The sequence below is a fragment of the Pyrus communis genome, chromosome 15 (assembly GCF_041283825.1).
Source record: "Pyrus communis isolate YQ-2024b chromosome 15, ASM4128382v1, whole genome shotgun sequence".
Taxonomy (NCBI): domain Eukaryota; kingdom Viridiplantae; phylum Streptophyta; class Magnoliopsida; order Rosales; family Rosaceae; genus Pyrus; species Pyrus communis.
In genome coordinates this window covers 32362276-32376664 of record NC_142579.1, presented here as the reverse complement: position 1 = coordinate 32376664, position 14389 = coordinate 32362276, and the positions used below count along the sequence as shown (strand labels likewise).

Here is a 14389-nt window from a genome sequence, read left to right as displayed (position 1 = left end):
GAAAGATATAATTAGAAAATTTAGCAAAATTTGTTTCCAATCCACACACAAATCAAATATGAAAAAAAGAAAGAAAACGCCATCTACATCTTACTTTCTTAGCATTATCTAAACACGAGAAATCTACCTTCCACTTTACTTTTTCAAATATTAAAACAAACCTAAATACTAATATTCCAACCGTTAGTTTCCCATCAATACCTTTTCACAAACGAAAAAAGGGCGAAATTAAGGGAATAAAAAAACAAACAGGAAGAATGAAAAAAACCGTGGGAGTTTATTTTGATTAGGGTTTAGGGTAAAAACTTGCTAAGTGCAACCCACATGCTTTACAGCTAGTCAGGCAAACAAAACCTTTAGACCGATAAATAACAGAGACAGATCTGGAAAGGGGTCCCGATAGCCTGCCCCCACTAGGGCAACCAGCCACCGTCAGATCCGGGAAGTTGCATCCTAGCCGCACTTATATTTATTAAGAACGGTTTTTCACTTAATTAGCGATTAAATAATTACGTTCTTTATCATTAGGGCCTCTATTAAAATGCGCATCGGAACGTAGTCAGCGTTTAATAGGGTTTGAAAAAAAATGGTGGAGGTCCAGCAGTATAATCTGTGACTGTAAAATCTCAGGCCCAATATTCTTCTCGGGATTGATGGTAAAAAATATAAAAATACAAGTAAAAAAATAAATACAAAAAAGGAGAAACCTTCAAGTTTTTATTATAAATACCAACATATCCTTCTCCTAAACCTACACCTCCACCACCCCCTCCTCTTCCTCCTCTGCCTAATAAGCATCTGCATCTGCATCTCCCCTTTTGGGGTTTACTCTTTTTGTCGTTCTCTGATTGGCTGAAGCTTCTTAGCCATCTTATCTTTCTCTCTCTAGATATATATGGCCTTGGCGTCTCTCTATTTCTCTCTAATAGATAGAAGATGATGATCCTCTTTGTATTCTTCCACAGCTTTCTTGAACTGCATCCATGTATGACGAGATCGACCGATCTTTGGAGTGAATCGACTCAGTCTCTCTATTCCTCTTAACTTGGTCTGCGGTTCAATAAAGCTGTGGGAAGATACAGATAGGCTCAATAAATTCACTCACATATCGGATCTCCATTGTCCCTCATATCTTGGTATATTTTCTTAATCGTACGTCTCTCTTCTCTTAAATATTATATGAACCCTAAACATCTATACCTAAATTTATAATTTTATGTAAGGACTCTAAATCATACAAATTTTGTGTAATTTTGCACAATTGTTTGACTCACTGATAAGTGAGTGATTTTTTCATCATGATTTCAAGTCAATTTATTGCTCAAATCCCTGAAAAATTCAGTCTTTCACGATTTTACTCCAACATGATTTTTGTGCCATCCACGCATACGTCATTGATTGTTTTGACATGATTATTGGTTGATTTATTGCTCGATTCCCATAAAAAGAACCAGTCTTTGATGATTTGAAGTAGGCAGTGGTTTTGTAAACGATGCTACAATGGAAAATGATTTCAACCCTAATTTTCGTTCGAGGTTTTAGAGTTTTTCATGTATGATTACCTGGGGATGTGATAAATTTCTCTCCTTATCTGTATGTGATCTATGTAAAAATATTTTCATAAATTAAATCTAACACAAAGTTTGCCTGTACAAATATCCAAAATTGTTATTACCCAGTGATTGATTGATCTCCTCTGTGAGTTGTTTCGGTGGTGACAAATTACAACGCAGTTCTGTTGAAGGGGAATCTTCTGTAAACTCCGTTCCTCTCTCTTGGATTGAGACTTCAGAGAACATTCTTGATAAGTAGTTCGATCTCTGATCCATTTGTACTTTAACATTCAATGAACACTGTTTAATGATTGATATATTTTATATTAACTCCTGCAAGAAAAGATTAGATTCTTGTCTTTTAATTATATTGTTTAATTATCAGTGGACTTGATTTAACTATTTAGTTAATCATGCTTTACATTGTTTACACATATCTTGGTTGAGTTGGTTCCATGTATTGCAGGCAGCATATCGCCTTTGAAAACGATTAAGTGCTCGTCAGTTAATGTTTTTAAAATGATTGAAAGTGAATTTAGAGAATTTTAAAAGCATTTGAAGTGCTTCTTTAGGATTCACTTGCATTTTTACTAAGAGTTGGGTTAAAAATATTTTTTCCAAAAACGTGTTTAGCTAGTTTAAGAGCACTTCTAAACAAGCTCTAAAATGCTAATTAAGAAGCTATAATTTCAAACATTTAACATGCTACATTATCCTCCATGCCTATGGCTATGTAACTCTACACCGTACTGTCGGTTGATAAAGTTGTAGAGAGATAGTTCAGATAGAGTGCAGCCATTTTATATACAAACATGTACATGAGATTCTCAGATGTCATGGGGGTCAACATCTATCTTAGCTCATGCTCATAATTCGTATACATGACCACGATTAATTCTTTAAAAATGATGTTCACGCACTCCTTTGCTTACCTTGTACGTCCTTAGTATGCAGGACAAGAAAACAAAGTGTGAATCATTTTCCGGCTCCGTCATTACTTTGCATCGGTTTCTCATCTGCCTTGCCGGCCCTTGCTACATGCAATTATTTCAATTATTTGTGCGTGTAATTAAAGTACGCGGACCTTGATGATTTAGCTAAATAGCTGGCAAGTCCTTCTTTTATGGGTTTGCTTATCGCAAAGATAACTTATTTTAGGGATTAGTAAAAAATCATGCGCAAAGGACTAAGTACTACTCAAATTTGTTCTAGGACAACAATTTCAGTTGGTTTATTGAATGTTCACTGGACCACAAAAGGTCTGTATTGCCTTTTTCATCTTTTCGACTCGTGCTCTTTTGATTACTGTCAAGCTTGTTTAATCAAGCTAGCTTTGGAGCAATTAATTAGAGTGGAAAAGATTCCGACTCACCCATTTTCTCACTTTGTACATTTAAATAGTTGCGTGAAGAACGAAAAAAGATGTGTGTGGAAATCATTCCTTTATTTGATTGTTTAATGGCTAGGAGGAGAAATTAGTGAAAGTCCATGAAACCGAAACCTTGCTTAAGAAAATTAGGGTTATGTTTTGCCAACTATGGTAAAGTAAATGAAGTGTGTAAAAAAGGTCATCCTTATTTTTCACTGGCAATGGACAAGTTTGTGCTGGTCTTATTAGGCTCTCTAGTCTTTTCTCTTGGATTATTATTTATTAGAGACAACTAAAGCTTTTTTTCTGTGTACAAACAATCTTGCATGGTCCTTACTAAGAACCACACCAAGAATATTTTTGACTGTCATCTATGCAAGAACTGGTTAGATTTACAGATGGATGCGCCCACGGGGATTTGGATACATCCAATTTATAGACCAACCATTCTGCCACCATAAATTTAAACAGTGACTAAAGGCGTTGCACAGGTCATATGATTCAACTACTTTTCATGTCTTAATGTCGCCCACTATTCTAGCATGTATTAGAATTGCTCACCTTTCATTTGCTGCAAAACGTTTTTATATATAATTACTTTATGCTCAATCTAGAGTGGAGTTTTCCTTTTCATTTGGTTTTACAGTGAGTTATATAAGTGCGTTTGCAAATCTAAATTTAGTTAAGTTTGTTAGAACTATGTTTAACCCTCTATGTCCGAGTTTGATTTTTCTTTAATTTCTATGGTTTAGAAAAGGTCAATATAGAATAATGCTTATATAAAAAGAGTATATAAATATTTGTGTGTGTTTATGAATTATTACCTTTAGACCATCTTCAACCCTTAAAATAAAGCTTAAAAATTTAAGACAAAATTTTAAGCCATAACCCAGAAACTATTTTTCTCCTCCAACCCTTATGGCTTAAAATTTTAGCCGAGATTATTAAAGAATGTTTTTAGCCTAATTTTTTTGTTTCCGTAACTTTTTTGAAAATAAAATTGATGTAGATTATCCTAATTTATTTTTATGAACATTTATAAAGTTAAATTTGATTTAAATTATTTTTTAAATTAGTTTAGACGTTAGATTTAATTTTGGACCGTTAATTTTTTTTTTTTTTGTACCCTTAAATTTGATCTCATTTGATCATGGCCGTTAGATTATAAGTACACAACAAAATAAGGTTTGCAATATGACAGTTTGGTGGGTCTAGAATAATTTAAGTCAGACTTCAATCCTGAGGAATCTAGCCCAGAGGTATATGTTCTTCCAAAGCTTATTTTAGCCCAATGGTTGGAGATGGTTTGGGGGATTTTAAAAATTATATTTTAAGCTTTATTCCATGGGTTGGAGATGGTCTTAGTGTCTATATATCCATACTACTTTAGATGCCATCATGGTATAGTTGTTGGTGAACCTCTAGTATATATGATGAGATCGATCATCATGAGAAGGTACGATCTACCTTAAGTAGTACCTATAATGGTCAAGAAAGTTGCCATTTATCGCGGTTGCTAATCACTTTCAATTGATAATATCGCTTGATTGGTCGATCAAAAAGTTATTTCAATGTTTCTCCCAACACATGGTGGCAAAAGATTGCTTCTCTATGCCATATCTCTTTCCGTTGGTCGTCATGGTTCCAAATACGTTTCAATCATCGTTTCTTCACACAAGCTTTTCCTTCATTACTTGTTCTGAAGAGATTAATTAGCCGTTGCAATTTTTTATCTGGATTGTTTTGGCACTCAACACTAAGTAGAAACAGCTCTGCACAAGATTTTCATTTCACTACATATTCTTCCATTGCTTGTTAATGCTAGTGGATCGACATATTCACTATTTATACACTGTATATATAACCCTATATATCAGTCTTGAGAGGCTTTAGATGGTCTTCTTTCACTCGAAGAGAGGAGGTCATGACTGGTGCAACTTTTAGAAACGTCAATCCATGTTCTTCTTTTGGATTCTAACATTTTGTCTTGTGTTTGCTTTAGCAGATGCCTTGTGTGTACATCTTAGTGGCAATTTGGATTATACGGTATAAACTTGCTAATCTATAATGATCCTTAATCTATTGTGATAACTGGCTGCAAATGTACGTATTTTTTATTGTGTGAGAGAACTTACACGTTCACTCAATGTAAAGATATAGGACTTTTTTTATTCTCAATGTATATGACTTACTGCAGTGCTTTATCTGGTCCGAAAAAATTTGAAAGATAAGTCAGAAGACCAGTAAAAAAGTGATAACTGGCTTTATATCTTAAGTTGATTGAGTAAATTTGGACTTTTATCTCAACCGCATCCGGGTCAGTTTCCCAAGCATTTACTAATTTAATTCCTTCCGAGTTCTAAGTTTTAATTTGTATTTTGAGCAACTCGGTTATTTTCATAAACGAGCTATATGGTGATCAACTAGTTCTTAGTCTAGGGTTACAGTTCTTTTTACGTTGGAAGCGTTTCCAACAAAGTTCGAATTCCCCCTAATTATTTGTCTAGGGTTAGGTTTCTTCTTAAGTCGGAAGAGGTTTCGATAAAGTTCGAATCCTCCCACCCTATTGATGGAAGAAATGGTCTCTATGGTGCCCCAGTTCCTGATAACTAGATACAGAAATTAGTGCGGCCTAGTTAATTTAATTGTACTCAGAATAGCCAATCCGCTCTTAATTTTTCTGGCCTATTCTGAACGGATTTGCGTGGACCTGGCCCTAGCTAGTTAGCAAGAGGTTGTTAAAGAAAATATTTGTTTACTTATAGCTGTCGCTTAATTCCTCTAAAGAGTAATCCTCCTTTTTTGTTAAACAATATTCGTTACAGTTCCATTTTACTCTGCACTACTTTGGTTGATATTTAATAATTTTGTTCTTACTTTAGAAATTAAAGGACATCTTATTTTCTATCTGTAATCCATCGATCCGAATTCTTCGGTTTTCAAATTCTCTTTCAAGGATTATCAATGCTAAATTAAATGTGTGACAGTAACAATATTTGAAGTTGTAATGAAGTAGTTAAAGCATGGTGCTCGTCAACACTGCACAGACAGCTAACTTTATTGCGATTCATCATTCTGCTGTTACAAATTGCTCAATATATGCTAGTAGTATATGTTGCATCCATCATTACCATCGATTTCAATTTGCCAAAGATCATATAGTTGCTGAATTGGTCGTATTCAACTTGTAATTGAAGATGTAACCAAGCTTAGCCAATGAAAATATATTTTGCTGAAACTGTACATATGAAGCAATGTGACAGAAAAAAGGAACAAAGGTTTTTTACCAAATATAGTGTAATGCGTTGATGACAAAAGTTAAAGCCAGCTAACTAGTTGATCAACTTACTAAAATATTTTGAACTATTGAAACGAAAAGTGTACTATGCTTCGGTGTATGCATGACAATTGGCAAACAAAATTGAATAGGGTGTTAGATGCGCAACCAAGGATCCTGCAATCATGGGCGTCGGTGGATGTTATACACCAGTGTATATTAGAAAATCCCCTATTCATGTATGATGTACCAGATAGATAAAATAAACTCATTGAAAAAAAATATGAGTACTTTACTGAAGTGATATACAGATATAAAGTAGGGCCTAAACAACCATTCCAATCACTGTTAGTTTCAAGACTGCCAAATTTGTTTTGGTTCTTCTAGCTTGCCAGCGTAGCGTGGATAATCACTGGAGACCGAAAAAGCTCATGTATAATTGCAGAAACGTTTGTAAAATTTTCGAAAGCTTCATGCAGTGCGGCTGGTTACAATGAAGAGAAAAAATTACAGTTTCACACTGGTTTTTTCATCGAAACTTTATTTACGGTTTAATTTGAGTCTTGGATCAAGGGAAGCATAATTGTGTAGGTGTAATGCCAATGACAACCCTATTCTTCTGTACAAACATAAATTCATAAAAGTGAGTGTGAGAAAGAGACAGAGAGAGAGACAGAGAAAATAGGGGGGGGGGAGAGAGAGGGAGAGAGAGGGAGAGAGAGAAATAAAACTGATTACTGATGTAAGAATGAGATGATGTGGTTAAAAAACTATGTCAGACAGGGACAAAGTTTAACCCTTTTCACAGAAATGTAGGAGAAGATGTGGAAGGAAAATCAAAAGGCTAACTGCAGGAAGGGAGGGAAGTGTCATCATTATTGATAAAAAGGAAAGGGTATGGGAATCTTCTCTGAAGCACAAACTCATTTTTTTCACCATATTGATTAAATGAATCAGCAGGGGAATATTTTTTTAAATTAAATTGAAATTTCACCTAAATGTACAAGACAACAAGAAAAAGATACATTTTAAAATTACCGTTCTGCATGGCTCAAACGTGCGCTAGTAGATATAACAAAGTTTTAGGTTAAAAAAAAAATAAATAAATACTGGCACAAAAATCACAGAATTTCATCTTCATCATTTCATCTGTACTACTACAGCAGCATACCTCATGGGGTTTGTCTACTGCGGCAGCAAGTACCCTCTTACCAAATACACAATTCTAACTCAAACCTTACGGAGGAGGGAATTTAAATTATAGGGCTTTCCTACAGTACACTGGTGTATAAGATGCACGGGTGCTTGAGCAGTAAGATTGAAAATGTCAAAATCTAGTCATCTGTTATATCGGTGCATCTCATATACATGTGCATTGTAATTTTTTTGTAAAATGTAACCCACATTGTAACTCAGCAGTATCAAAATTCATTTATTAGATAATTTTTTTCAGACAAAATGCAAATACAGTTTCATTAGAGGGGTCCCATGTGTATATTTACTTATTAAAGAACAATATTTGATACAAATATATTCAAATTATAAGAAGAAACTAATACGGTCTCATATAATTATGAAAGAATTCTGAAAGAAAATATTTTGACGAAATGCGTTCGAATTACGAAATAGAAGTGAGAGAATTACCAGGATCTATGGTGAAAAAGACAAAATCATTTTTCATGTTGTCTGCAGCGAACGTTGTAGGGAAATTGAAATGGTTAAGTCCAGAATTGCCATGGTCTCCCACAGCTTTCTTGAGCTTCCATGGTGCTAGTCCTGAAAGAGATTTAGACAGCAGAGAATTGAAGTTCAAGAAAGCTGTGGAAAAGCATGGCAAGGACTTGTAATTACAGTCTCTTCAGATCTTACAACATCCCTTCTTGTGCGCCTTTGTAGTTTTCAGCTAGCCAGTGTATAGTAATATGAGAGAGAGAGAGAGAGAGAGAGAGAGAGAGAGAGAGAGAAAGAGGTTGGAAAAAAAAAGGCCATACCCCTTCTTACAAAGGTCTCTCAAGGACCACTGGCACTCTACAACAAATAATCTGTCTATCAGCTTTATAGAGAGGGAGGGTGGAAAAGAGTGGGTTGAGTAGGGTTAGTCATAAGACATTTTACCCACAAAATGCCTTTCTTTCCTACTGAGTGCGTTGTGGGGTACTATAATAATATTTCTATATAATACGGTAAAAAAAAAAAAAATTGAAAATTATTTACATATATAAAAGAAATGAAGAAACAATTACTGGAAATTAAATATATATATATATGTGCATATATAGTTGTGGAAAAAGAAAGAGCTAGAGAATGAATATTACAAAGCCATTCCCATCCTCATCATCACATGCCTCCATGTGACCAAGATATCTTTTTATTTTATTGGGATTTAAAGGTATGGGTTGTTTATGGTCCCCCAATCCTTATGTTTTCTTTTCTATGTGAAAATGAGTGTTGTCATTGTACCACAGCATAAATTTGAATCATGTTGATTATCTAATCTAACAAATCTATCGTTTGATAAAAAAGATTATTAAAGGTAAATAATACATGTAATCATCGCTCATGATAATGTAATCTTCCATATTTTTTATTTAGTATATGTAATTGAATTGTTCATGAGGTCATTGTAGACGTGCTAATATATAATTGTAACAATATTTATATGGTTCTCGATCGACTTCTATTTTCATATCTAAATTTATTAGATTTAAATTCAGAACCTCCTTTAAAAAGTCGAGAAAGAATAAATTTGTGCGGCACTATGTCAACTTTTGAATAGCATTACTTTTTTTTTTTTTTTTGTCGATGAATAGCATTACTTAATTTCATGCACTCTATTAGCTTTACTTATGGCTTAGAAGTTTTTACCAGTGTTTTTATTTGGTTGATTAAATGTCCAATAAAGGAAACTTACAATAGAATACTCTGCAGCGTCCCCCATTAAGAGACATCAACAAGAGGCATAAACTTGGTAAAAAATGAAACTGGAAATAACCTGGACTAAGAGAACATGACAAACTCAAGTTAATCAGTTGAGTCACAAAAACTTAGCTTGTTTATTTCCATTCAATTCATGCCTAAGATATACAAAATAAATGGTGATCCATATTAGTAAAAGAATTATATATTCATATGGATATTATTTGCATTCTCCCTTCAAGGGATGAGCTCATTCCCCTCATGCAAATCATGTATAATTTGCCGTACAAATTTTATAATTAGAACCGTTCAATTTCTTAATCTTCTTGAAGAGTAGCCTTACAAAAAATCATTTGAATCAGAGATCAATTGGTCATTCAAATGTATAGAACAAATCAAATATGTAGGTACCAAGTACTGTATTAATTCATGATAACCGCTTATTTATTTGATATTTTTGGATGATTAAACAATTTTTAATTCGAATGATTTTTCATAGAAGTGATCTTCAAATGATGATTAAGGAATTGAACGATTCTGATCGTTGAGTTATATGATTGTTAATGCTCAAAATTCGGAGGACAACAAAGACTAGTATGGTCAACCCTTGATGGACTAGGGATAAAGACTTTTAAGTAATTAAAACAAGGGTTAAGTGGTTCACCCTCAAAACTGGGTTACATACAATGTAGTACTCTGTATATATATTTGGTTTGGATTACAAGAAGTGCTCGGTAATGATGTAATTTTTTCTTTCTTTTTCTCTTGGTTCGACCCCATATAAGAGGTATTCATCCCTCTTATATAGAGCTCTATGAGGCCCCAAAAGTTCTTGGCCCTCAAGTACTTCACCGCTTTAGCATTAAATGAATTAGATGCGTAGCCTTGCCTTGTTGGCTACTCCTACCTTATTCAGTTGACATGTGGAAACGAAGTGAGTTCTGCTCAAAGCCATCTAGAAAGTTTTCTAGGCCAATGCACATCGAGCACCTTGCTCGGTGCTGAGGGGTTGAGAAAACACTGACCCGAGCGCCTGGCCTCACAACCTTTATGTCCTTTCAGAGGTTGTTGCCATCGCTGTTAATTAACCAGTATGTGGCCTACAGTTGATGTCTAAGTAAGCCTGTCTCTAAGGCTTCGTGCTATAAAATTGGCACTATGCCAACTTGGATTGAGCGGTCGGAAAGCACTTTCTGAATCGGTGTTTATCGTTCTTGTCGATAACAACCCTCGACCGGTGGGCATCGTCTGTAGCGGTTGGGATTCCTTCTTATTGGGCTAGCTCAAACGCCCAATACTTTAATCTTCTTTTCCTCTTGCAACTTGATGGGTCCAAATTACACTATATATTATTTTAAGGATCTAAAAGACCTTATATTAACAATGCTCAATATACGTTGTTCGCAAAAAAAGAATATGTATCCCCTCATAAAATATAATTAGCTTTTGTTTTTGAGTACTTTTGTTTCCACTGTTGCAAAGGGGCCTTGAGATCGCCCTCACTCATCACATTGAACAAAACAGAGAGAGAAACGAAAATAAGGAAAAATTACTATCCTAAATCCTTTAACAACATTAGGAAACATAAAATCACATGGTAAAGAAAACCTAAAACTAGTCCATTTCGCAGCAGAATTCTTGAGCATGAGCATCACACATGCCATTCAAATACAATCATGTATGTAAAGTGTAAATCGTAAAGGAACTAACCTAATCCTTATTTTGTCCTCCTACACATGTATCTCATTTGGGCCTGCTTCACTAATACTAGTATAAATAGAATGAGGACAGTTCTTTTTCTTTTTCTACAAATATCATAAAGTTAAAGAGTCGCTTCAACGTTCATTTCTGAATGATGTTTTGTTGGCGATGGATGATGGGATAAGAAGAAAGAGAAGGTGCACCATAACATAACAGACAATACGGTGGATGTAGAGGATATAATAAAATGATCACAATTCACATGATACTTGCGGTCAGGTAGCTGCTTGCTCAGTCAGCCGGGGATGATGTTAAAACGGTTAAAGTGGTGGTGGTGCAGCTGGTGCTCATGAACCCTAAATTATTATTATTAATTTACAAAATAATCAGACCCCTCTAGCCCTCACCCACCGTTACATCAGTTTGATATTCCAGTTTGTTTTCTTTTGTTGGTGTACCGTGCAAGTGGGGGTGGGGGTTTTCGTATACGATTCCACCCAACTCCCAGTGGTGGTTTATCTCCCTCAATACCTACCCTCGGATAGTGGGATTCAAAACTAGGGTTTGACAGTGGGCATGTTATCTACGATTCCACCCAACTCCCAGTGGTGGTTTATCCCCCTCAATACCTACCCTCCGATAGTGGGATTCAAAACTAGGGTTTGACAGTGGGCATGTTATCTAACAACATCGTACGGTGCAGATTTCTTCGAAATTTATAGTAATTTTGAACAAGAAGAAAAGCACACAGAGGACACATCTTTTTACCTTAACATTAATGATGTAAATACTATCACATTACATTATAGTACAGGTGATCATCTTACAATAATTGAGATGGTAATAAAAAACATAAGTTTTTTTATATATTTATTTTGAGTTCAAATAGTATTCCTTATTTAATATCGTGCTGAACTACATTGTATGATCATCACATGACAATGTTTTATTACAGCACAATAATATTTATGAAACACGCCGTATTTCACATTTAATGGAAGAAGCCAAAATGCTTCTTGGCAATTTCTTGGAGTCACATCTTTCACATCATAGATTTATAATGTCCACAACATATCGTTAGCTAGAAATTAAAGAAAAGTCTTCAATTCGAGACTTTGAATTCGAGTCTCTGTCCATGGGCTATCACCCTAAGGAGTGCAAGAATGACCCCACACGACTACTTGGGCCTAAGTTCAAATTCCAGTCTTAGTTTACCATCCAAACTTACTATCAGAAGTTCCATATAGACAATTGGTTTTGTGTTGGACAAAAGGAAAATGGAAAATTTTGAAGTGTTAGTTTTCAGCAGATTGCATGATTTGCATTTGCGCATGGCCTGTAAGATGGTGACCGCGAATGGGACTTTAAACGCAGCTCTAAGTCTAACTACTATGACACTGCTCGTGATAAGGCCAATTCTCAGAAAGGTGGTGGGACTCTAGCCTCTAACGCGTTGTTGTGTCTGGGCTGCCAGCGATCTCAGCCACATATGGATAGTTTAATGTGCGTTGCAAAAATATAAATATGCACATGATGATAAAGTTGAAATGTTCAAATTTTGATTCTGCAGCTTGCATTACTAGGTAAACAGTAGAAGGTGGAGCTTAGGTCTCTTTCTAATATACTATTAACCGCTGCCATTTGGTCATTGAGTTGTGGCAGTCATCCATCTGTTTCTCTGGTACACAATGGGGCCAAAACATAAACACATAAAGGCTGATGTCTGTGCCACTTTGAATTACAGATTCCGTCTGTGCCACCGTAGCATATATAATGAGAACAATTTTCACGACCCACTTCCTCATCTGTGTAAATTCAAATCCAGAACATTTGAGTTCATGGTTGTGATTCTTTCTCCTTTTCATTCAATCATGTATAAGATATGTAAAATTGTAACAAATTGTGCATGTCCATAAGAAAAATAACCTACCAAAACTTCAGATGCCACGATAATTAATTAAAGTATGAAAGTGTAATTATTGCAAACATGACTTACTAGATGCCTGTTAAGATCTTAACTGAGACTCATGCCATGTTCATGTGTGTTTTACCTTCTTCACATGACAATGCTTCGATTAACTTGAAATACCGTACTTGTGGGATCTTATGTAAGTTTGGTATACTTGTAGTAATGGCCAGCACAAAGCAAGCATGTAGCCAAGGCAGCTGAGTAGTGGGATCGATCCATCCAGCCAAGCGTGTGTGCAGAGTGCAGCACGGAGGTGAGAGGACAAGGAAGGGCAGAGGGAATGATAAGATGGTTCTGCTATCATTGTAAGATTGTGATAATTGAAGGGACCTACATGAACTAGGCTCCAAATCATCATGAATTTTTGCAATGTCACTTATACCGTCATATAATGCATGGCAAGTTGGGTACACGAGAGAGTATCCGAGAGCATCCATTCCTCATCACCCTCAGCAGAGCCCGATCTGATTCATTACAAATTTGCAATTTACATGCAGTGATAGTATGGATGGATCTATGTTCAACCGTATCAGTCTGTTACTCCTCTTTTCTTTCTTTGTTAATTAACTTTTAACTTTCTCCCACTTCAAACCTTTTTTTTTTTTTTTGTTCTTGTTACTAGTTAAATTCTAGTACCTACCAATTATCATTAGAGTCTCTTGTATCATGAATGCAAGATCACTTACTTTTGTTTCGTAAAATCAAAACTTGACTTTTAGCTTTCATGCTAATTATGTTGAAGCTTCATCCTAATTATGGTAAACTCAAAGCATACTGATAAATAAGATCAGACTAATAGGACGTTATTATGTACAACTATATATATATGAACTATATTATGAAATTAAATCTTGTATAACACTAGCATTCTACACTCTTAATAGAGTGAACGAATTATTTGTGAACATGTCTTGCACTCAAAGATGCTTAAATTTCCTTGTAGCGTAAGAAAAATTTTAACTTTTGTAATTATGTTAAAGCCTAAACACTATAAAAGTTCGGCTCTCGTTTTGTCATCGTATGGGTGCTGACTGGGCCTGGTAAATGGTAGTTGAAAACGTACAATTATTAATATTAGGAGATGGGGTTAAGTTAAAAGAAAAGTAGATCACTGCAGGGTATTACGGTATCAGCCAATGGATGAAGGGTAAGGTTTTTAGGTGGGGCTGGGTGGGGGCTGGGCTCAATGGGTATCTTGCAATAGCAGTTGGACATGTAAGTAGGCGCATGTGATTGTGGCTTAGAAGGGAACAAAGTGTACGTAGGAACGGGACGGGATTGCAGCAGGAAGGGAGGAGGGGTATGCTTGTCTCTATGCATTGCTTGGAATAGGATTCTGTCGTCACTGTCGTATGGGTCACTAAACAGCCTGTTCACTACCACCACACTTCCCTTAACATTAAAAATTCACATTATTATATAACCTTAATGTTTATATACGTTGTTATTAATCATATTAACCATAATTCCCAATGTGGACATGGCAGTGATATTGTTGATATCGTTGAAATTGCAAACTTCTTTTTTTTTTTTGTTGAAAGAGACGATAGCTTCATTCTAAATCAAGGGAAACAGTACAAATAAACTTCCAGTAAAGGAAGGGA

At 35.3% G+C, this 14389-nt stretch overlaps 2 long non-coding RNA genes across 2 annotated transcripts; one reads left to right on the top strand and one right to left on the bottom strand.

Annotated features, from left to right (window-relative positions):
* The first annotated feature begins 752 nt into the window (after positions 1–752).
* LOC137715146 (uncharacterized) lies at positions 753–2936 on the top strand. The gene is made up of 2 exons (XR_011065535.2): positions 753–1136; positions 1680–2936. It is a non-coding gene; the product is annotated as an uncharacterized LOC137715146 (long non-coding RNA).
* A 3002-nt stretch (positions 2937–5938) lies between these two features.
* On the bottom strand, positions 5939–8212 carry LOC148690875 (uncharacterized). The gene is made up of 2 exons (XR_015957352.1): positions 8069–8212; positions 5939–7975 (listed from the first exon to the last, which is right to left on the bottom strand). It is a non-coding gene; the product is annotated as an uncharacterized LOC148690875 (long non-coding RNA).
* Between the last annotated feature and the right edge of the window lie 6177 nt (positions 8213–14389).